The 25,111-nt window shown below is 43.7% G+C and overlaps 1 protein-coding gene across 4 annotated transcripts in view; it reads left to right on the plus strand.

The window, feature by feature from the left end:
- GRM1 (glutamate metabotropic receptor 1) overlaps positions 1–25,111 on the plus strand; it is a 581,006-nt gene that overhangs the window by 160,429 nt on the left and 395,466 nt on the right. The window lies entirely within an intron of this gene.

The raw sequence follows: 25,111 nt of genomic DNA on the forward strand, positions 1-25,111 counted from the left end.
ATGGGTCCACTAAAAATGCTTCATATTGTCATCAAACAAGATGATTGCTTGGGATCATCCATCCAAACAAATCATCGCCTCTGGTAGAATCATGAATACCTCCATTTTGGTGCAGATTCCAAATGTTAAGAAGACACCTAGACCATACACTGTTGCCTATAGATAGATAAAGTTAAATAACCCGTTCAACAACCTTTAGACCGGTCAGCTGGCATTTTTGCATTTCAGTAGCCTATTATGAAGTTTAGCAAAAAAATCAGAACTTGAGCTGTAGTTGACAGGTTTTGGTCAGGGGGATTAGGACTTCTGACCTGGAGACTGTGGTGACGCTTTTAAATGTATACGTTCTAAGATGGCTTTATAAAATTCACAGTACATACATGTCTTACACTCCCTCCCTCATTATATATATATAACATCTGTTTATGATCCTATTGGCTCTCCAAATGCATAAAATCCATTAATAAATTATAATTATCAATTAATGCTTAAATTCATTTACATACATAGTAATATTGCAGCATAAGGGACCGAGAAATGTAGTTAACGATCAGATACCGTAGTGTTGTGAATTCTATTTTTGGGCTCCCTCTAGTGGTCACAAGCGGTACTGTGTAGTGTTGTCTTTCTGCAGGTTGGCTGCATCAGCTGGTTCGTTATCCTTGGTTGGTTTCCTATTTAGCTCACCTGGAGACTCAGTTCCTTGCCTGCTATCAATGTATTCAGTGCTCTTCAGATTCCTTGTGTCTACCTTGCTCCCAGTCTCTCCAAGACAAGCTAAGTTTTTGTTTGATCATTTTTTGATTATCAGTGTTCATAATGTTTTTAGTCCAGCTCGCTAAAATGTGATTTCCTCGCTTGCTGGTTGCTCTAGGGGACTGAGTTTCTCCCCCCACACCGTTAGTTGGTGTGGGGGTTCTTGAAATCTCAGAGTGGATATTTTGTAAGGGTTTTTTACTGACCGCATAGATTCCCTTTTCTATTTTCTGCTATCTAGTATTAGTGGGCCTCATTTGCTGAATCTGCTTTCACCCCTGTGTATGTGCCATCCTCTTACCTCACCGTTATTATCTGTTGGGGGCTTCTATATCTTTGGGGATTATTTCTCTGGAGGCAAGAGAGGTCTTTTCTTTCTCTCTAGGGGTAGTTAGTTCCTCAGGCTGGCTCGAGACGTCTAGGATTTTTAGGCACGTTCACCGGCTACTTCTAGTGTGTTTGGACAGGTTCAGATTTGCGGTCAGTCCAGTTTGCCACCTCCCTAGAGCTTGTCCTATGTTTGTTACTTAGCTGGAGTAATTTATGATCCTCAACCACTAAGGATCATAACACCGTAGTTACATTATTGTGCATTTCCTGGGCATAAATATTCACCAGATGTGAATAACATAACATTATTATATAGAAATAGATGGGTTAAAAAATAAATGAAATCTTTAATTTTCAAAAGCTGGCGCTGATCACTTTTACAAGAATTTTTTTCAAAATTGATCACTAATATTGTACTTTATTTTTCCTGAATAAACACTTGGGGGTGGACAGCTTACTTTCATTTTTTTTGTTTTCAAGTTTGAAATGTGATGTCTTTGATATTAAGATGTTTTACGGGTTAAAGTTTTCTGTGATTACACGTCTTCATATGGCCTTTATTGGGTTAAAAAATAACAAAGTTTGCAATATTCACTCATTGGTATTCCAGGGATGCCTCTCCGAGGCTGTCACATGTAGAGATGGCTAAACCCGAACTATAAAATTCGGGACCGTAGCAAACAAGGTCCCAAACACTGGTTTCCATGGGAAACCCATGTTACAGTTCGGGTCCAGGGCGGCTGTAAAAGAAAACATAAAATTAATAATAAACATTATAAATGTTATACTTACCTGTCCAGTGAGGCGGCCTCCGCTGTCTCCTGGCTGCTTCTGCTTCCGGGGCCGCTCATTACCTTCTGGTGGTATTCACTGCACTTGGCACTGTCGGAAAAATCCAAAGACTGCCGAGTGCAGTGAATACCGCCGGAAAGTAAGGTAGTGCGGCCCCGGAAGCACATGTTGCCACATGACGGCGGGACGGGAGGACAGGTCGCTGGACAAGTAAGTATAATTATGTTTATTATTAACTAGATTGTGGCCCGATTCTAACGCATCGGGTATTCTAGAATATGCATGTCCCCGTAGTATATGGACAATGATGATTCCAGAATTCGCGGCAGACTGTGCCCGTCGCTGATTGGTCGAGGCAACCTTTATGACATCATCGTCGCCATGGCAACCATTATGACATCTATGTCGATACTGTGCCCGTCGCTGATTGGTCGAGGCAAATTCGCGGCAGACTGTGCCCGTCGCTGATTGGTCGAGGCAACCTTTATGACATCATTGTCGCTATGCTGTGCCCGTCGCTGATTGGTCGAGGCCTGACGGCCTCGACCAATCAGAGATGCGGGATTTCCAGGACAGACAGACAGACAGACAGAAAAACCCTTAGACAATTATATATATAGATTTTATGCCTTCTTTTACAGCCCCCTCCGCCCCATCCCATATCTGTAAAGTCCAAGTTCGGGGTTCGGACGCAAGTTCACGTCATCTCCGGCCCCGAACTCGAACTTTACAGAAAAACTTGGGTGAACCCACCGATCCTGAACACCGGGGGGTTCATCCATCACTACTCACATGTCCTTATTGACAGTCTGCAGCAGTGACATCACAACTACAATGCATGTGACTGTTGTAGCCAATCACTGGGCTCAGCCACACATTGATGTAATTAGCACAAGAGAAAAATAATTTGATTACAGAAAAACTCTTTAATCCTTTCCCGTCATGGCTATTTTCCATTTTTGTTTTTTTCCCCTCTTTTTCCAAGAGCTATACCTTTTTTATTTTCCCGGTGACGTAGCTTGTCATGATTCCCCAATGGCATGGGAAAATCAGAAACACAAAATAACAAACTAGCTCTCGGGTGATGGAACCTCAAGCTGACCGTGACCTAAATCTACCACACAACTAACAGTGGCCAGGGAGCATTCCTACGGCTGCCTATATGCCACGCGCCAGCTGGAGAACTAACTACGCCTGGCAGAGGAAGGAACAGACCTGGCTTACCTCTAGTGGAAAACCCCAAAGATGATAGTAGCCCCCACATATATTAACGGTGAGTTAAGAGGAAAAGACATACACAGTATGAAGGTAGATTTAGCAAAGCGAGGTCCACTTACTAGATAGATGAAGGATACAAAAGAGGACTTCACGGTCAGCTGAAAAACCCTTTCAAAAACCCATCCTGAAATTACTTTAAGACTCCTGTGTCAATTCATCACACAGGAGTGGCAATTTCAGTCCACAAGAGCTTCCAGTAACAGGAAATGACAAAACTGTAAACTGGACAAAAATACAAAACAAAAAGGACAAGTGTCCACTTAGCTGATCAGCAGACTAGTAGCAGGAACATGCAACTGAATGACTCAGGTTACAATGATGACCGGCAAGGAAGTGACTGGAGAGCAAGGTTAAATAGGGAACTCCCAAAACTGATGGAAGCAGGTGAGCTGAGGCAGAAAAGTACACACAAGTCTCCAGTACCACCAACCACCACCAGGGGAGCCCAAAAAGCGGATCACAACAGTACCCCCTCCTTAAGGAGGGGGCACCGAACCCTCACAAGAACCGCCAGGGCGACCTGGATGAGCCCTATGAAAGGCACAAACCAAATCCGAGGCATGAACATCAGAGGCAGTTACCCAAGAATTATCTTCCTGACCATAGCCCTTCCATTTAACTAGGTACTGGAGTCTCTGCCTGGAAATACAGGAGTCCAAGATCTTCTCTATAACGTACTCCAATTCACCCTCAACCAGCACAGGAGCAGGAGGCTCAGCAGAAGGAACCACCGGCACCTCGTATCTCCGCAACAACGACCGATGGAACACATTATGGATAGCGAAAGATGCCGGGAGGTCCAAACGAAAGGAAACAGGGTTAATTATCTCCAAAATCCTATAGGGACCGATGAACCGAGGCTTAAATTTAGGAGAAGAAACCCTCATTGGAACAAAACGGGACGACAACCACACCAAGTCCCCAACACAAAGGCGAGGACCAACCCGACGCTGGCGGTTAGCAAACCGCTGAGTCCTCTCCTGGGACAAATTCAAATTGTCCACCACTTGTCCCCAAATCCGATACAACCGATCCACCACAGTATCCACTCCAGGACAATCCGAAGACTCCACCTGACCAGAAGAAAAACGGGGATGAAACCCCGAATTGCAAAAGAAAGGGGAAACCAAAGTGGCAGAACTAGCCCGATTATTAAGAGCAAACTCCGCTAACGGCAAAAAGGCAACCCAATCATCCTGATCCGCAGACACAAAACACCTCAAATACGTCTCCAAAGTTTGATTAGTTTGCTCCGTCTGGCCATTAGTCTGAGGATGGAAGGCAGACGAAAAAGACAAATCAATGCCCAACCTGGCACAAAATGCCCGCCAAAATCTAGAAACGAACTGGGTACCCCTATCAGAAACGATATTTTCAGGAATACCATGCAAGCGAACCACATTTTGAAAAAACAAAGGAACCAACTCAGACGAGGAAGGCAACTTCGGTAATGGCACCAAATGAACCATCTTAGAAAAACGGTCACACACCACCCAGATAACAGACATCCTCTGAGAGACAGGCAGATCAGAAATAAAGTCCATAGAGATGTGCGTCCAAGGCCTCTTCGGAATAGGCAAGGGCAACAACAACCCACTAGCCCTAGAACAACAAGGCTTGGCCCGGGCACACACATCACAAGACTGCACAAAAACACGCACATCTCGAGACAGAGATGGCCACCAGAAGGATCTAGCCACCAAATCCCTGGTACCAAAAATTCCAGGATGACCCGCCAGCGTAGAAGAATGAACCTCCGAGATGACTCTACTGGTCCAATCATCAGGAACAAACAGTCTACCAGGTGGACAGCGATCAAGTCTATCCGCCTGAAACTCTTGCAAAGCACGTCGCAGATCTGGGGAAATAGTGGATAATATCACCCCATCCTTAAGGATACCTGTAGGTTCCGAATCACCAGGGGAATCAGGCTCAAAACTCCTAGAAAGGGCATCCGCCTTCACATTCTTAGAACCTGGTAGATATGAGACCACAAAATTAAACCGAGAGAAAAACAATGACTAGCGCGCCTGTCTAGGATTCAGGCGCCTGGCAGACTCAAGGTAAATCAGATTCTTGTGATCCGTCAAAACCACCACCTGATGTCTAGCACCCTCAAGCCAATGACGCCACCCCTCAAATGCCCACTTCATGGCCAAAAGCTCCCGATTACCGACATCATAATTTCTTTCGGCGGCAGAAAATTTTCGAGAAAAGAACGCACAAGGTCTCATCACTGAGCAATCGGAACTTTTCTGCGACAAAACCGCCCCCGCTCCGATCTCGGAAGCATCGACCTCAACCTGAAAGGGGAGAGAGACATCGGGCTGGCGCAACACAGGGGCAGACGAAAAGCGGCGCTTAAGTTCCCGAAAGGCCTCCACAGCAGCAGAGGACCAATTGGCAACATCAGCACCCTTCTTAGTCAAATCCGTAAGAGGCTTAGCAACACCAGAAAAACCAGTTATAAATCGACGATAATAATTAGCAAAGCCCAAGAATTTCTGAAGACCTTTTAGAGAAGTAGGCTGCGTCCAGTCACAAATAGCCCGAACCTTGACAGGGTCCATCTCAACAGAGGAAGGGGAAAAAATGTACCCCAAAAAAGAAATCTTTTGAACCCCAAAAACACACTTAGAACCCTTTACACACAGAGAATTCTCCCGCAAGACCTGAAAAACCTTCCTGACCTGCTGAACATGAGACTCTCAGTCCTCAGAAAAAATCAAAATATCGTCCAAATACACAATCATAAACTTATCCAGATATTCACGGAAAATATCATGCATAAAGGACTGAAAAACTGAAGGTGCATTAGAAAGGCCGAAAGGCATTACTAAATACTCAAAGTGGCCCTCAGGCGTATTAAATGCGGTTTTCCACTCATCCCCTTGCTTAATTCGCACCAAATTATACGCCCCACGGAGATCAATCTTGGAGAACCACTTAGCCCCCCTTATGCGAGCAAACAAATCAGTAAGCAGCGGCAACGGATACTGATATTTGACTGTAATTTTATTCAGGAGTCGATAATCAATACAAGGCCTCAGCGAGCCATCCTTTTTAGAGACAAAGAAAAACCCAGCTCCTAAAGGTGACGAAGAAGGACGAATATGTCCCTTTTCCAGGGACTCCTTAACATACTCACGCATGGCAGCATGCTCCGGTACAGATAGGTTAAACAAACGACCCTTAGGAAATTTACTGCCCGGAATCAGATCTATGGCGCAATCACACTCTCTGTGGGGAGGGAGAGAACCAATCTTAGGCTCTTCAAAAATATCCCCAAAATCCGACAAAAATGCCGGAATCTCAGAGGGAATAGATGACGAGATAGAAACCAAAGGTATGTCCCCATGAGCCCCCCGACACCCCCAGCTTAACACAGACATAGTTTTCCAGTCCAGTACTGGGTTATGAGATTGCAACCATGGTAATCCAAGCACTAACACATCATGTAAATTATGCAACACGAGGAAGCGAATCATCTCCTGATGGTCTGGAGTCATACGCATAGTCACTTGCGTCCAGAACTGTAGTCTATTACAAGCCAGAGGTGTAGAATCTATACCCTTCAGAGGCATAGGAACTTCCAGAGGCTCCAAATCAAACCCACAGCGCCTGGCGAAGGACCAATCCATGAGACTCAAAGCGGCGCCAGAGTCCACATAGGCATCCACGGTAGTAACTGATAATGAACAAATCAGAGTTACAGACAGAAGAAATTTAGACTGTAAAGTGCCAATAGAAACAGACTTGTCAACCTTCTTAGTACGTTTAGAGCATGCTGATATAACATGTGCGGAATCACCACAGTAGAAGCACAAGCCATTTTTGCGCCTATAATTCTGCCGCTCGCTTCTTGACAGAATTCTGTCACATTGCATTTTCTCTGGCGTCCCTTCAAAAGACACCGCCAAATGGTGCACGGGTTTGCGCTCCCGCAAACGCCGATCAATCTGAATCGCCATTGTCATGGACTCATTCAGACCTGTGGGCGTAGGAAACCCCACCATGACATCCTTAACGGCATCAGAAAGGCCCTCTCTGAAACTTGCCGCTAGGGCACACTCATTCCACTGAGTAAGCACAGACCATTTACGAAATTTTTGGCAGTATATCTCAGCTTCATCTTGCCCTTGAGACAGGGCTATTAAAGCTTTTTCAGCTTGAATCTCCAAATTAGGTTCCTCATACAGCAATCCTAAAGCCAGAAAAAACGCATCCACATTGAGCAACGCAGGATCCCCTGGTGTCAATGAAAATGCCCAATTTTGAGGGTCACCTCGCAGTAAAGAAATCACAATCTTAACCTGCTGAACAGGATCTCCAGAGGAGTGAGGTCTGAGAGAAAGGAATAATTTACAATTACATTTGAAATTAAGAAAACGTGATCTATCTCCGGAAAATACCTCTGGTGTAGGAATTTTAGGTTCAGAAATAGGAGTACGTATAACATAATCTTGTAAATTCTGAACCTTCGTAGCAAGATTATTGAGGCTGGAAGCAAAACTCTGGACATCCATGTTAAACAGCTAAGGTCAGAGCCATTCAAGGGTTAAGAGGAGGTAAGAAGCAGCTAGACAGCAATTAAGGGCTAGGCAGCAAAACTCTGAGGGGAAAAAAAAAAAAAAAAAAAATTTCCCTTCAACACTTCTTTTTCTCCTGCTTCAGCCCAAACAATTAACACTTTGTCGGCCGGTCATACTGTCATGATTCCCCAATGGCATGGGAAAATCAGAAACACAAAATAACAAACTAGCTCTCGGGTGATGGAACCTCAAGCTGACCGTGACCTAAATCTACCACACAAGTAACAGTGGCCAGGGAGCATTCCTACGGCTGCCTATATGCCACGCGCCAGCCGGAGAACTAACTACGCCTGGCAGAGGAAGGAACAGACCTGGCTTACCTCTAGTGGAAAACCCCAAAGATGATAGTAGCCCCCAGATATATTAACGGTGAGTTAAGAGGAAAAGACATACACAGTATGAAGTTAGATTTAGCAAAGCGAGGTCCACTTACTAGATAGATGAAGGATACAAAAGAGGACTTCACGGTCAGCTGAAAAACCCTTTCAAAAACCCATCCTGAAATTACTTTAAGACTCCTGTGTCAACTCATCACACAGGAGTGGCAATTTCAGTCCACAAGAGCTTCCAGTAACAGGAAATGACAAAACTGTAAACTGGACAAAAATACAAAACAAAAAGGACAAGTGTCCACTTAGCTGATCAGCAGACTAGTAGCAGGAACATGCAACTGAATGACTCAGGTTACAATGATGACCGGCAAGGAAGTGACTGGAGAGCAAGGTTAAATAGGGAACTCCCAAAACTGATGGAAGCAGGTGAGCTGAGGCAGAAAAGTACACACAAGTCTCCAGTACCACCAACCACCACCAGGGGAGCCCAAAAAGCGGATCACAACAGTAGCTGATGAGGGCATGTTTATTGCGGGACAAGTTGTATATTAGAATGAAACCTTTCATTTTATCATGTGATGTACAGTAAAGCGGGAAAAAAATTCTAAGTGCATTGAAATTTTATTCCACAATAGTTGTATATTTTTTTCATTTGACATGTTCACTACATGATAAAACTGACCTGCGATATGATTCTCCAGGTCTGTGTGATTACGGAGATTTGAAACATGCTTTTGTTTTTTATGTTAGTGTTGAAAAAAAATTGGGGCTATATGAGGGCTTATTTTTTGCACCCAGCAATAAGCTGCTGTTCATAGGATTACCATTATGATAGGCACAAGGGACTTCACCAGACCCCCGGCTGTCAGAGCAACTCATGGGCGCCCTGCGATTGCATTGGGGGCACCAATGGGTGCATGAAATGATGTGCTTCCAGCCAGTGCACTGTGAATGCTGCTAAGCATGACAGCAGCATTTAACAGGTTAACAGCAACAGGTAGTACAGAGAGCTGGCATATTACGTAATGGTATGTCATATGTTGGTAAGGGGATAACTTTTCCCAGACATATGATGTACATTTAAGTTGTAAGTCAGGTCCACCTTTGTGATGCAAGCTCAGGAGCTATTCTCACATTAGCCAGTATCAGCAGTGGGTGGAATGGGGCTGATTAATCCCTAAATGCTGTAATCAACTTCTGACATCGGCATTTAATGCGTGAAAACTGGAAGTGCCACCCACTCCCCCTCAATCGCAGGGTGTCCATAGGTTGACATGGCAGCCGAGGATCAGCTGAAGACCATTGTTCTTGCTATTACGTCACTCCTGTTAAGGCCATGCTCTTACCCCATTAAAAGAAAATAAATAATAAAAATGTTAGGTCTGCTTCTGTTAATGATTGATCTATAAATCAAGTAAGAAGTAAGCCAGCTGGTTAGTTCTTTAAAGAGAGAGGAAATCGAAATGCCCAAATTGCAGTCTTTTGGTCATTGCAACAAGGCAAAAAAATGCAATAGGAAGCGATTAAAACGAAATGTCTAACCCAAAATGGTATCAATAAAATATTAGCTTGGCACCCAAAAAATCAAGTTTTCACACTGCTTCATCAACACTGAGAATGCAAACTTTAAGGGTTTTGAAAAAAGCAAATTACTTTTTTTATGAATTTCAGAAATATTTTTACCTCTTGATAAAAACCTGTACAGGTTTAACATCGCTGTAATTGTACCGACCTGGAGAATCATGTTGTCATGTTAGTTTTAGCGACAATGAGCCACGTAAAAACAAAATACAAGAAACTAATACGGAATTGCATTTTTGCGCAAAAAAATCACAGTTTTGTCTCCTGTTTTCTGGTTCTTTGTATGATAAAATGATGGTGTCCCTAAACACTACAACTCATCCTTCAAAAAAACAGCTACGTGGATGGAAAAATAAAAGAGTTATGTCTCATGGAAGCATGGAAGGAAAATCCAAAGTGCAAAAATGGAAAATCGGCACGTCAGGAAGTTCGTAAATAGATAAAGCCTTGATCTCTTTGAAAATAATAAAATCAACATTACTTACCCACTGCTGTGTCCTTGCCACCGCTGTCCTGCTCCTTGCCAGTCTTTGTTGACATGACTACAAAGGTAATGTCACATCTACAATGCAGCCAATAATTAGACTCAGGAAGACAGTTTGAGATCACTGAGCCCACTGATTGTCTGCAGTGGTCACATACCATGGCCACATCAACAAAGTCTGATGAAAAACTGCAGGAACAGAAGCCTGAAATCTGCTTTAGGGTATGTGCACACGACGTCTTATAAATGCCGACATACCAGTATAGTTGTTGAAGCAAACAATTCTGCAAGTAAACGTTAAAATTGTTTTTTTCTGAAGCAACTTCTTCGTCACCTTGTTAGTCATTTTTGTGTCTTCTTTTTCCAAATTTTACATATCAAATAGAGGCGGTTTCCAAGTGGAAGCCGCCAGAAGAATGGTCAGGTCACATCTTTAAGCCGCAACTTTTGAAGCCTGAAATAGTTAAAATAAATTACAAAAGACTGAGCATATGCACAGCAAGTCGTTTTGACACTGCATTTTTTAGTTCTTTTTTACATTTTGTTAGCACTTTGTCAGACATGTTCCATGTGGAATCCTCTTAACAAAGACGCCATGTGCTCATATCGATAAGTTGCGTGTTAACGAGAGAGTGAAAGCCAACTCGGCAGAAGCAAGGCATTTGGACATACTAATCCAACAAATGTGGTCAGGATTTTCCTGTGACATCTATACACTATTAGCATATATTTTTTACAGCAGAGGTACTAAGCAAATTTGTACAGTCTTGAGATGCTGTAGTTGACAATTTGATAACATGAAGTTTTTTTTCATCTCAATAAACCTGTGTTTGGTTGAAGACCGAAAATACAAAAGGCATAATGGCAGCCTGAGAACACACAGGACAGATGAGGATGATTGTACTAATCAGAATGGTGGGGATGCCAGTCGTGCTTTAAAAAGAAAGTTGACTATCTTTTTTCACCAGAGCTAGGAAACTTGCTGATCATGCCCAGTGCATGATGAGCAAGTTTCTGTGTCAGTGCAAAGCTGACAGTTTCTACAGCATAGGGTTGCTGCTGCATCCCCATGTTGCACAAATGATCAGCCTGAAAAAATGATAGTCTCATATTGGGACAACGTAAAAAAGTAAAAAAAGGAAAACATTTTTTTTTAAATAATTGTAAAAATATTTTTTTAAATATCAAAAATAGTAATGAAAAAATCAATAGTGTCACGATCCATTTTTGGATTTGTGTCAGCTCTGGTTCCACTCAGTTTAAAACTTTTTTCCTTTTGGACTATCTGGAGTCAATGTCAGTCCCCCCCCCAGCTGGCAATCTGGTGTTACTGCAGTGCTGCTGGGTTAGCTGATGCAGGTGGTGACCACTCCCACCATCCTGTAAAAGGTCACCTGATGCATCAACTGATTGTTGGTGATAGTTTCTCTGGTGTCAGCCACGTCTGGTGATTGCAGTCCAGTTGCTGTTTTTATCTGTGGTGTGGAGATTAGCAGTGGTGTTCATAAGCTACGTGTGGTGTTTTTTCACCTTGTCCCTTTGGTGTTTGTCACTTTCCCCTGTGTGTATTATCTGCAAAAGTGAGGCTGGTGCTCCTTGCCGGCCAGTGCACTAGCCAGGGCAGCAATAGGTGACTATTAGGGATGAGGTATCCTGATGGTGGTGGAGGGAAGGACCCACATAGGGCATTAGGTGAATGCAGGGACAGGCTCAGGTTTGAGCTTAGGTGGTGCACTGGTGACCATTCAGCATTCCCTACGGGTAGGGCCTTCCTTTCACCTTTTCCATCCCATTGTTTGTGATTTGTGCCGTCTATTGACTGAACACCCATTGGGTCAGGTCACACCGTGACAAAAATATATTGTATCTTTAAATAAATATTTGTAGGTAAAAATATATCTAAACAATAAAAGTATACATATTTGGTATCGCCGTGTCCACAACGACTCAACCTATAAAACTGTCCCTCTAGTTAACCCCTTTACTGAACACCACAAAAAATAAATAAAAAGCAAGGCATAAAGCAATGCTTTATCATCATACCGCAATGCAAAAAGTGGAATAAAACGCGATCAAAAAGATGGATATAGATAAACATGAAATAAAACAATGAAACAATAAAACGCCATCTTGTCCAGCAAAAAACAAGCCACCATACTGGTCCATCAGTAGAAAAATAAAAAAGTTATAGCTTTCAGAATTAAGGGATGCAAAAATAATTATTTTTTCTATAAAATAGTTTTTATTGTGTAAAAGAGCCAAAACATAAAAAAGATGTAAAAGAGGTATCGCTGAAATCATACTGACCCGAAGTATAAAACTGCCTTATTAATTTTACCACACACGGAATGGCATAACCCCCTCCAAAAAAAAATAATTCCTGATTTGCTGGCTTCTGTTCGTTCTGCCCCCCAAAAATCGGAGTAGAAAGCGATCAAAAAATGTCATGTGCCTGAAAATGGTACCAATAAAAACGTCAACTGGTCCTGCAGAAAACAAGCCCCCATGTGAGTCTGTGGGAAAAAATATGGAAAAGTTATAGTTCTCAAAATGTGGTGATGTAAAAGCAATTTTTTTACAATAAAAAGTGTCTTTTAATGTGTGACACCCGCCAAACATAAAAACCTGATATAAATCTGGTATCACTGTAATCGCACCGACCCGAAGAATAAAGTCGCCTAATCATTTATACTGCACAAGGAATGGCATAAAAAATAAATAAAACCAATTCTTCACCTGCAGTTGATTTTTTCATTCTGCCTCCCAAAGATTGCAGTAAGACTCGGCTCACATTTATCCTGGGCTCTGCGCTGAGCACTTGCATCTGGGTTTCCATGCATATCTCCAAAATACTTGATTCAGACAGAACCTCTGGTGTAAGATTCCCTATAATGAGGCAGATGGAGGTACTGTGGATTCCATCTGACTTGTGATCCGGCGGTGTCCATCTTTTTGAGATTGCATAAATGTGCCATCGGCCACAGTTTTCTGCATTTGTGAAAAGAAGGACACCGCTGAACAGAGGCCAGACGGAGTCCAGAGTAACTCTGCTGCCCCATTATAGTGAATGGATCCCTCGGAGGTTTCATCTGAATCATGTCACTCAGAGATTTAGATGGAAACCTCAAAGCAAGTGGTCAGCGTAGATCTCCGGATAAATGTGATAAAAAATGTTATGTAAAATGTTCCCAATAAAAGGTTTAACTCAATCCACAAAAAAACAAGTCCCCACTCAGGTCTGTCATCTGTTAACGAAAATATAGGGGGCTTCCACATTACTGGTAGCACAAAGGCTATGGAAAAGTGTTGTAGCTGTTTTTATTCTGACCCAAATGTCAGCTGACAGATCACCAGTGAGACCTAATTGTGGATTTACGCCCTTAGTTGACAAGCGCTTGGAGACAAAAGACACCTCACACGTATCCCGTGAGCAAGTCACTTTTATCTGATATATAAAAAGCCAAAGCAATGTTTTATACCATTTACATCCAATGCATTTCAATGTAACTCATGTAGCCCCCACCAGCACCCAGGGTCATATTCTATTTACCATAGCTCAGAACATATTGTAATTGACTATTGAGAACATACATGATAAGAAGTGTAGTCTCCTTGGAGAGGAGACCATCAGACTACTGAGTCAACAGATTCTAGTAATTCTAACACTTAAAGGTAAAAGGCACTTAAAGGCAAGGCAGTTAAAGGCAAACTATTAACCCTTCTATAACAATTTCCCCCTTTTGTAAATGGTATAACCTCTGCTACGGGGTCAGCTGATGTCCACAAAGGAGCTACTGTCTCATGGGTCTAGTACCCACAAGGGGACTTCCTACCTGCTTCGCCCATCCACCCTCAATGTGGACACTCAACTTCCCCATCAGCAGTGGCCATACGGGGCCTATGATATACTACAGAAGGTTCAGCCTTAGATAATACATATATTAGCGCTTTTACGGCTACATAAAACAGTAAGCAAAGCAACAAGATTTGCATACAAGTCTGAAAAATACCAAAAATAATCCATCCTGCTAGACCGCTAAGCCAATCGGCTGGATTTAAAAAGAAGTCTTTATATTGTATTAGTCTTATTAAGAGCCTTAAGGAACCAAGAAAATCTGAGTCCAAGTCTCATTGGGTATGCTGTGTGGTGTTAATACCTTCCTTGGCTCCAGGGGTAAAGGCTAAGTACAGCATAGCCCTTACCAATACTGGGCTGTGTATACAGATCTAACAGTCCAGCAGGTTTGTCCTTCCGCGTCTTTTATAAGAAAAGCATGATGTTGAGTAAGTTGCTGTCCTTGTCAACATTTAAAAGTTTATCCAGTGTCTCTGTAAGGTGCAGACATCCTACCACTACCAGCAAGGTGATTAGAACAACAGTCTTTCTGCTAGTGAAAAGATCTTTTTGTAGTGACTGGCATGGATCCAGGTGGGCGTTTCCTCAAGTGAATGTGGTCAACTGGACTTTACAACGGGCCGTCAAACCATGGATATAGGCTCCTTCTCGCGTGTCTGTGTATGACCACCCAATCACCTGGATTCAGCAGATGTGCGTCCGCACTGGCATTAAGATCTGGAATGGATGAAAACACATGTTTATGCACCACAATAAGTATTTTCTGTAAGGCTTGGACATGGGCTGTTATAGCACCATGTTGCATTTGTAGCACCTGTGGGAAGTAAAGACCAGTCTCTGGCAAACTACTAAACAGGACTTCAAAAGGGGACAAGCTTGTCTTTCTATTTGGAGTGTGTCTGACTGAGAAGATTGCAAGAGACAAGCACTCTACCCCGCTCTTTCCTGTGTCTGCCAAGGCTTCTGAATTTTCAGTTTAAGTGTCCCATTTAGTGTTTCCATTTTCCCACTACTTTGTTGTCTATATGGTGCATGATATGCTTGCTGTACTCCCAGGGCCTGCAAGTGTGTACCCCTATCGCTCTTTGTGGTTTCTGGGGCACCATACCTGCAGATCAGTTCTTTCATTAGGTTGTCTGCAGTCGCTTTAGTATTTGCACATTTTACCAGCCATCCAGAGAAGAGATCTACACATACTAGGACATTTTTCACACACTCCTACCTTGGGTAGCTGTATGTAGCCCGTCTGCAGTCTCTGAAATGGGTAGAGAGGCCTGGGTGTCGCTTTCTTAGGGATTTTTTTTTACTGTTTTACCAGGGTTGTGCTGTGCACAGATGAGGCATGACCGTACGAGCTTTGCTGCTGCGTAACTGAAACCAGGAGCGATCCGGAAGGCATCTACCATGGACACATGTGACATTTTGAGGTGTGAGTGGGGCCAAGTGTTGCTTGTGCCATAATTAGGAACAGGGACCTTGGTATATACAATTTATCCTTATTCTCCCAAAACTCTTTTTGAGTTTAGCTCAGCTCCCATTCTCCCCCGTGTTCTTTCTCTGTTTGGGCAGCTGGAGGGATTTCAGGACATCTAGGCTCAGTGTGGCTGGAATACGCTGACTCTCCGCCACCGTCCACTGCTCCCTAAGCCACCTTGCTGCTACTTTAGCAGCCTCGTCCGCCCTTCTGTTGCCCTCTACCTCCACAGAGTCACCGTCCGTGTGTGCTGTTACCTTGACGATGCCAACCTGGACTGGTAACGTCAATGCCTCCACTAATTGTTTCATCAGCTATGCATTTTTAATGGGCTTACCGGCTGATGTAAGAAACGTTCTGCTTCTCCAGACAGGGCAATAATCATGGGATATTCCCCATGCACAATTCGAATCTGTGTAAATATTAGCGACTTTACCTGCAGCAGCTCTACACGCCTCAGTGAGCGCCTTCAACTCAGCCTCCTGCACCAACATGTGTGGAGGGAGTGGTTCAGCGCGGATTACCTCATGTGAGGATACTACTGTATGTCCAGTGTAGAATTGCCCATCCTGGTGGTATCTGGAGCCATCTACAAAAATAAAACTTCAAAATATGCATTAGGAACAGGTTTTTTTTTTTTTTTTTCATGAACATATGTAAAACATACTGTCTCCTGACTCATCAGTTCCTATGCAGTCATGTTTGTGCGTTATGTCAACGTACCAGTGTACTTTTTTTTTTTTCTAATGCTGTCACCAATTCCCCCTTTTCTGAATCCACAGGCAGATGAGTGGCTGGATTCAGAACACTATGTCTTTTGAGGGTGACGTATTCAGGAATTAGTATTAGAACACATTCGAGTCTGATCTGTCTATCCATAGACAGGTGTTCTGGTTGTACTTGTACAATTATGGCATTAATGTCATGTGGGGAACAAATTGTCAAAAGAAAAATTCAGTGTGAGCTCACATGCCTAGCAGTAATACAGCAGCTCTACAACACGGACACACGTAGGAGACCCTCTAATCACTGGGTGTAATTGTGCTGAGTAGTAAGCTATTGGTCTCTGTTCCTCTCCACATTGCTGTGTCAGTACTGCAGTAGCATGTCCTCCCTGCTCTGTTCAAAATAAGAAAAATGGCTGATCATAGTTTGGAATGCCTAAGGCCGGGGCTTGACACAATGAGCAGCTTCAGAGAATAGAAGGAATCAATTGCTTTTTGATTGTAGGGGTTTGATGACAACCTGTCATAGAGTGGTTGCATCATTTGTGAAGCAGACCTTATCCAAGGCCTACAGTAGGTCACCAAACCTAGGAAAATACGTAGATGCTGGTGTGACCTGGGTAAAGGGAGATTTTGTATTGCCTGTTTTCTGTCTTCAGTCAGGTGTCTTGTACATTCAGCAATACAATGTCCTAAAAATGTCACCTTTTGTTTGTAATACTGTAATTTGTCACGTGAGACCTTGCAACCCTTCTCTGCCAAAAAACACAGCAAGGAAACTGTAGCCTCCTTGCAGGACGTCTGGTCCGGGCAGCAGAGCAAGAGTTCATCCACGTACTGCAATAGTACAGTCTGTGGATGAGGTGGTTGCCACTGCTCAAGAATCCCTGCCATCGCTGTTGAATAGATGGTTGGGGAGTTCTTTCCCCCTTTTGGGAGGACCGTCCAACAGTATTGTTTACCTTCGTGAGTAAAAAAAAAGAAAAGATGCCGTCAGTCAGGGTGCAGGGGTATAGAAAAGAATGCATTTTGCCAAATTAATGACTGTGAAACATTTTGTGACCGTACGGTGTGTGTATTAGGGACAATTGAGATTACACTCACTGTAACATCATTAATGGCCTGTAAGTCATGAACTATTCTGTGTCAGGGGAACCCTTGGGTCCTTTTTCTTTTTAATGGGATACAAAGGGGTGTTGCTTTAACCAAAGAGGAGTGGTTCCTTCTTTTAATTTAATCATGACAGGGGGAATGGGCAGCCGACCCATATCAGATTTTCCCCTTGCCCAAACGGTGTCTGGTACCTGACTCTTTTTCCTGTCTTCAGACATTCTGGTGTCAGGTATTACTTTCACTACTCTTGCCATATACACCATTTCTGCAAATTTACACAAGTGTTTATATAAATCACACATTAATGCCCAAATATTATTTATATCCGTATTTGATTGGGTAGAGTACCCCTTAAGAAAACTAAATTTGATTCACAAAATATGTTACCAAAAGAAAATTATATATATGAAAATATATATTTACGAAAGATACTGAGTCGTAAAATGGGAGAGCACAATGCCATAGGCCACAGCAAAGCACAAGCTTATTTTAAGAAGGTAGTAGCCCTATGTAAATCCATAACTAACAGTTCCAAATATAAAAAGAAGGGATTTGAAAAATGCCAAATATTAATACCAGTTGCTTGCGATAAGGTATAAGAAGTGGAAAGGACAAATAAACAGTGATTATGGTTTGAGCCAATATAATGAATGGCTAAAAAACTATATATCATATGAAGACAACCTAGAAATACACGGTAACTATACCATCTTGTGTAAGGAAACTACTAAACTGGCAAATGAATGGAATTAAGTGTAACTATAATTGGGCATGATTTACCTGTGGTATAATGTGCACGTGGAAGACCCTGACGTCCCTCTGCACCAAGTGTTTATATGAAAGGGGACTTGTGACTGTAATACCCTCAGGAGAGTACTGTATGATGGCCTAGCCAGCACTCAACTCTGCTCCCAGCAAATCCATAGGGGTATTGTCACTGACAATAAGTTTGTAAGCAGCTCTTCTAAGCACGGTCTCGTGATTCTAGTCTTATTTGTTTAGTCATAGGGGCTTCAGTCGCTTGTCCCTCTACACTCACGCATTCCACAGTCTCGTCAGTAATCATGTCTGGCATTATCAAGTCTTTGTGTACCACAGTTCCGGCTGCCTCAGTGTCAATCAAGAATTCTGTCTTTTTCCCTCCCGGCATTGGTATGGTGGCCATCAAGGACGGACCAGGTCCGGAGGGGAAAAGAACAGGGCACACATTTGTCACTGGGTTGTCAGTTTACTAGTCTGGAGGTGAAGAAGGTGGAAGATTGGTCTGAGTGTCCATTTTCTCCACAATTCCAGCACTTTACGGTTTCTAAGTCTTTAGGTCTCTCATTACGTCTCTACTGTTTTCCTTGTACTCCAGCATACATGACACGTCGTCTTATTGTCCTAGTTTGTTCAACTCCTTTAGCAACTTTCAGGAGATCTTTTGGATCTACATTCCTCCATTCAGGTCTAGCTGTCTGTACTGCGTCTCGTAAGTCTTTGGTCATACCGTCAATGAATGTATTTACCAATACTTTAACATCAAGTGGGTTTACTGGACTGTACCCCATGTCTTCCCATTTAAGCTGTAACCGTCTAAAGTACATCTCTACACTCTCTTCTTTTGTCACATCTGTATGTGTCTTAATTATGTGTCCTAGCAAGTCACCTGCTTTTGTGCTCACTAACTACCTAGGCCTGCCCAGGTGCACTTATACGTCCATCATATTGTCTTTATCTGAAAAATGGGAAAGGTTGGTTCTTAGGGTCAGCCAATTGTTTTTGCGTAGCTAACTAGTCAGAGAGCCTCCAGGGATAATACTCCTATATCTGTCCTACCCTACCTGATGTGGTTGGTTCTCTGGTGGTGGGGGTGACTAGATGACCGGTTGGGGGTAACATGACATGCTGGTCTACAGCTCCTTCCCAAAAGGATTACTGTCAGCTTACTCCCAAAAGTTAATGTCCCCACTATCCACCAACCACAATCCTGTGTCAGCTTCTTATGTCACTACATGTGATCTTGTCTGGACAGGATTCAGTGTAATTCTCTTAGGTCGGGTTGCAGCACAAATCATACGAGTATTTCTCCAGTCTGGGTTTGTCTGACCACAGTCCATCTGTCTTGTCTGGGTCTCTGGTTATACAAAGGTATAACGGTAGCAGTAATGTGTCAGTCATAGTCGGACTTTTAAGCATCAAAACATTCATAATACACCTTACTTTCGTCCTTTGTCTGTGCCTTTTTGAACAACAAAACATCCACTCACTGGCATTTTTGCCTTTTTCAATATTGGTTTCACATCTTTCACTGCTTCCTTTTTCCAATCTATACAGCGGTTTTTGGATCCCATTGGGGGCCCTGACTGCACACAGAATAAGTTGCCCATGGCTTCAACTTATCCGCTCAACAACACCGAGCAGGTTACACCACCTACCACTCGGTGGACTTAAAGGATTTTACCAAGCAGGTTACACCACCTACCACTCGGTAAATCAGCTGGCTAGCACAGCTCCATGGACGGCAAGGTTACACCACCTAATGCCGTAGACTGACTGTAGCAGGTTACACCACCTATACTACAGCAGCCGTGCAGTTGGTTACCTCCTCTGCTGATCCTCAATTTGCTATATCAATCACTCAGCTTGAAGCAGGTGAATCTTTTACCAATCTTTTCAATCACTTACAAGTTTTCCTCTAAAATAGGCACAGTTCTTTTTCACTTTCAATTTCATACAGTACTTATTGCTTTCAACACAAATCTCTCAGCGTGTACCAAACCAAGGACAGAGAAACTTAGAATGCAATACATGGCTCCCCCTCCTCTGGCCCACAACGCAAAGAGGAGAAATCTCAAGCAAGTAGCGCAGGGGTGCACTACCCTCCTCCCATCTGGTATTTTGCGCTGATCAGAGCTTTGTGCCTCACACACACAGAAGCAGTTTACAAAACATTCATCCTCTCGGAATTAAAAACAATTTCTCTATACAGGCAAATCACTGCACAACTTGAAAAAGCTGATTCTGACCGCGTCCGGCCAAACCACATATAGACATACATAGAAACCTATCCAGTATCAAACCATATATAACACAGGTTTCTCTGAATCTCAGATGTATATTAAATGTACATTAAAAATATCCACAACTCATTCATCCTGGACCCTCAACAACAGTTAGACAAGTAATGATACTTATGTGATCATTCATTCATACGTGCTCAGGGATTGTTTTTTTTTTTTCTTTTCCTTTCACTTTTTAGTTGAGTTTCACAAGAAGAAAATCCCTTATCTCAATCACTCCACCTCTTATCTCATTCAGAGGTTCTCATAGACATACACACATACAAGGCTCACACAGCCTGTCTATTCTGCACTTTGGAATTAACACAACTCTATATAAATAAAACTGCAGCAGTGTCCACTGACACTCTGAAAACACTTTAAGGCCAAACATCAAAAACCACGGCTTTATACAAAATACAGCTTCACATAATGTACTGCCAATCCAAAATGACCAAAATAACAACACTGCTGGATAAATGTGATAAAAAATGTTATGTAAAATGTTCCCAATAAAAGGTTTAACTCAATCCACAAAAAAACAAGTCCCCTCTCAGGTCTGTCATCTGTTAACGAAAATATAGGGGGCTTCCACATTACTGGTAGCACAAAGGCTATGGAAAAGTGAAATGACTCCTCACCCGCCAAAAGAAATTCAACAAATTCTCCACTCTCAAATCCAAATGCGCCCTCACTTCTGAGCCCCACAGTGTACGCAAACCACATATTGCATCTACAATTGGCATTTCTGAAGCGATGAGAGCCCGTCTAACTTACGGGTGCATGCATCCAGAAGCACAGGCTGGGCATAACGTACAGGTGACTACAGCGTACTGGTGACTATAACAGCAGTTTGCAATTTTCACTCAGCAACATTCATTGCTGCTTGTTTCTGGAAAATACCCATGAAGTTAAAATCGTCACTGATCCTGTAGATAAGTTCCCCAAGGAGTATAGTTTCCAAAATGGTGTAACTTGATGGGGGATTCTACTCTTATAGCCATTTTGCTCTGTATATGGAGTCTGCAAACTGTTCTAGGAACATCTGCGCACCAATAGGCAAATAGCAATCTGTTCCTACCGAGTCTCTCCGTATGGCTAAGTAGTACAGCCACATATGGGGTATTGCCACATTCGGTAGAAATTGTGGGACAAATTTTGGTGATATTTTTACCCTCTTCTTGTGTGAAAATGTAAAATCTGGGGCTAAAACAAAATTTTGTTGGTAAAAATGAAGTTATTTTTTCATCACTGCCTAAAGGTATAAAATTCTGTGACACACTCGTGGTGTCAATATGATCACTTCACCCCTAGATGAATTAATGAAAAGGTGTAGTTTGTAACATGGGGTCACTTATGGGGGGTTCTGCTATTCTGGTAACTCATGGCACCTGCAAACCGTAGCAGTAAAATCTGGGGCTCCTTGCCTTCTGAGCTTTGCACTGTGCCTGAAAAATATTTCCCGAGTACATTTAGAGTATTGGCACAGTCAGGAAAAAAAGGACCCAGTTTGTTGTAAAAAAAATTCCTATTAGCCCTTAGAAAAATTAAAAACTTGGGACAAAAACAACATTTTAATGGTAAAAATGTAATTTATTCTTTCATCACTGCCCAGTAGTATAAAATTCTGAGAGTCTAAAAGGGAATGATTCTCTGCATGATAAATATAAGATATAATGTGGTGTAGGTTTGTTTTGGTCTGTATTAGGGTAATAATAACAAAAAAAAATATATAAATATACCATTGGCTGTTTTAGGCCCCTATCATAAATTGAAATATTGCAGTGTGGTATTTAAAGGCTGAAGTGTGGTATGGGATATGCCTGATGTCACAGCAGATACATCTCCCTATTAGGGTATTGGCATCTTGAGACCCTATTATATTTATAAGAGCAGAACGGACCAATATCATATACATGTGGTTTACCTTATCTCTAATTAGGCATTCCTATCTGCCATGAATGGATATGTTAGGACAAGATGAACTACAGAGTAAAGGGACACAGCTTACCAAGCTAGTTGAGAATTTTAGTCCTAGCTAGATATTTTTACTGATATTTTTGTCCCTTCAAGCTATCCATTTTCATACATTGCATATGTGAGCATTTCGTCCCCTATCCCGTTAGGGTCTGACAGGGATAGTAGGGAGAGCCGACGAGGAGCGGGGGCGCCACGGCGTAGGTTAATAGGGTGCCAACCTCCGCAGGCAGGTAGGGGGCACCTAGAGAGTAGAGGGCTTGGCACTGTTCCGGCCTTTCCTGTAGTACGCTTGCATCTACTGGTGATGGTTTTGTCAAGTGCACATTTTTAATATTTGAAATAAAGGTTAATTTTTAATATTTGTATACTAGCTTTTGGGTTGTTTTCTGTGAGAATAGTACATTTAGAGTATTGGCACAGTCAGGAAAAAAAGGACCCAGTTTGTTGTAAAAAAAATTCCTATTAGCCCTTAGAAAAATTAAAAACTTGGGACAAAAACAACATTTTAATGGTAAAAATGTAATTTATTCTTTCATCACTGCCCAGTAGTATAAAATTCTGAGAGGCACATGTAGTGTCAATATGATCACTGCACCACTAGATTATTTTATTGGGGAGTGTAGTTTGTAAAATGAGTTTACATATATGGGATTTCTGCTGTTCTGGCACGTCAGGGGCTCTGCTAATGTGACATGGCACCCTTAAACCATTCCAGCAAAATCTGAACTCCATATATGGCGCCCAGGGGCGTAACGACCGCGGTCGCAGCGGTCGCCATTGCGACCGGGCCCCGCAGGTCAGGGGCCCCGGGCCGGCAGGTCAGGGCAGGGCCGGGCTGGACATCGGGCACTTCTGGCAAATGCCAGAAGAGCCGATGCCAGTAGTGGGCCGCTGCACTGTTCCTCCCCCCCCTGCCGCCGCCGCCGCATTTAACTATACCGGCGTCTATGACACCGGTATAGTTCAATGCAATGATGGAGGAGAGCGTCACCTGACGCTCCCTCTCCCATCATTCCCCGCTCTGCCTCTGACAGTACACTGCGGGTGCGCGATGATGTCATATCATCGCGCACCTGCAGTGTCCTGGGCAGACTGCAGCCACCAGGAGCAGCGCGGGCAAAAGGAAAGGTGAGGAGAGTTTTTTTTTTTCTTTTTCACCGGACTGTGGGGCCATTATCGGGGGGGGGGGGGGATGAGATGCGGGCTGTGCTCTATATACCCCTGTGCTGGCTGTGCTCTATATACCCCTGTGCTGGCTGTGCTCTATATACCCCTGTGCTGGCTGTGCTCTATATACCCCTGTGCTGGCTGTGCTGCATATACCCCTGTGCGGGCTGTGCTGTATATACCCCTGTGCGGGCTCTGCTGTATATACCCCTGTGTGGGCTCTGCTGTATATATCCCTGTGCGGGCTGTGCTCTATATACCCCTGTGCGGGCTGTGCTCTATATACCCCTGTGCGGGCTGTGCTGTATATATCCCTGTGCGGGCTCTGCTGTATATACCCCTGTGCGGGCTGTGCTGTATATACCCCTGTGCGGGCTGTGCTGTATATATCCCTGTGCGGGCTCTGCTGTATATACCCCTGTGCGGGCTGTGCTGTATATACCCCTGTGCGGGCTGTGCTGTATATACCCCTGTGCGGGCTCTGCTGTATATACCCCTGTGCGGGCTCTGCTGTATATACCCCTGTGCGGGCTGTGCTGTATATACCCCTGTGCGGGCTCTGCTGTATATACCCCTGTGCGGGCTGTGCTGTATATACCCCTGTGCGGGCTGTGCTCTATATACCCCTGTGCGGGCTGTGCTGTATATACCACTGTGCGGGCTGTGCTGTATATACCACTGTGCGGGCTGTGCTGTATATACCCCTGTGCGGGCTGTGCTGTATATACCCCTGTGCGGGCTGTGCTCTATATACCCCTGTGCTGGCTCTGCTGTATATACCACTGTGCGGGCTGTGCTGTATATACCCCTGTGCGGGCTGTGCTGTATATACCCCTGTGCGGACTGTGCTGTATATACCCCTGTGTGGGCTGTGCTGGATATACCCCTGTGCGGGCTGTGCTGTATATACCCCTGTGCGGGCTGTGCTGTATATACCCCTGTGCGGGCTGTGCTGTATATACCCCTGTGCGGGCTGTGCTGTATATACCCCTGTGCGGGCTGTGCTGTATATACCCCTGTGCGGGCTGTGCTGTATATACCCCTGTGCGGGCTGTGCTGTATTTACCCCTGTGCGGGCTGTGCTGTATATACCACTGTGCGGGCTGTGCTGTATATACCACTGTGCGGGCTGTGCTGTACATACCACTGTGCGGGCTGTGCTGTATATACCACTGTGCGGGCTGTGCTGGATATACCACTGTGCGGGCTGTGCTGGATATACCACTGTGCGGGCTGTGCTGGATATACCACTGTGCGGGCTGTGCTGGATATACCACTGTGCGGGCTGTGCTGGCACCCAACACCATGTTGCAGTGCAGGAGATTCCTGCAACAGTCCGAGGCGTATCTAGGGGAAGGGGGTGGGGGGGCGTCACGGAGGTAGGGGGGGGGGCCCCATTTGGAAGTTCGCACCGGGGCCCATAACTTTGTAGTTACGCCACTGATGGCGCCTCCTCCCTTCTGAGCTTTGCAGTGTGCCTCAAAAGTAGTATTCCCCCACATATGGGATATCGATGTATTCAGGAGAAATTGCACAACATTGTAGGACACAACTTTTCTTGTTACCCTTATGAAAATGCAAAATCTGGGGCCAAAATAACATTTTTGCTG

Source organism: Ranitomeya variabilis, chromosome 2 (genome assembly GCF_051348905.1).
Source record: "Ranitomeya variabilis isolate aRanVar5 chromosome 2, aRanVar5.hap1, whole genome shotgun sequence".
Lineage (NCBI taxonomy): Eukaryota > Metazoa > Chordata > Amphibia > Anura > Dendrobatidae > Ranitomeya > Ranitomeya variabilis.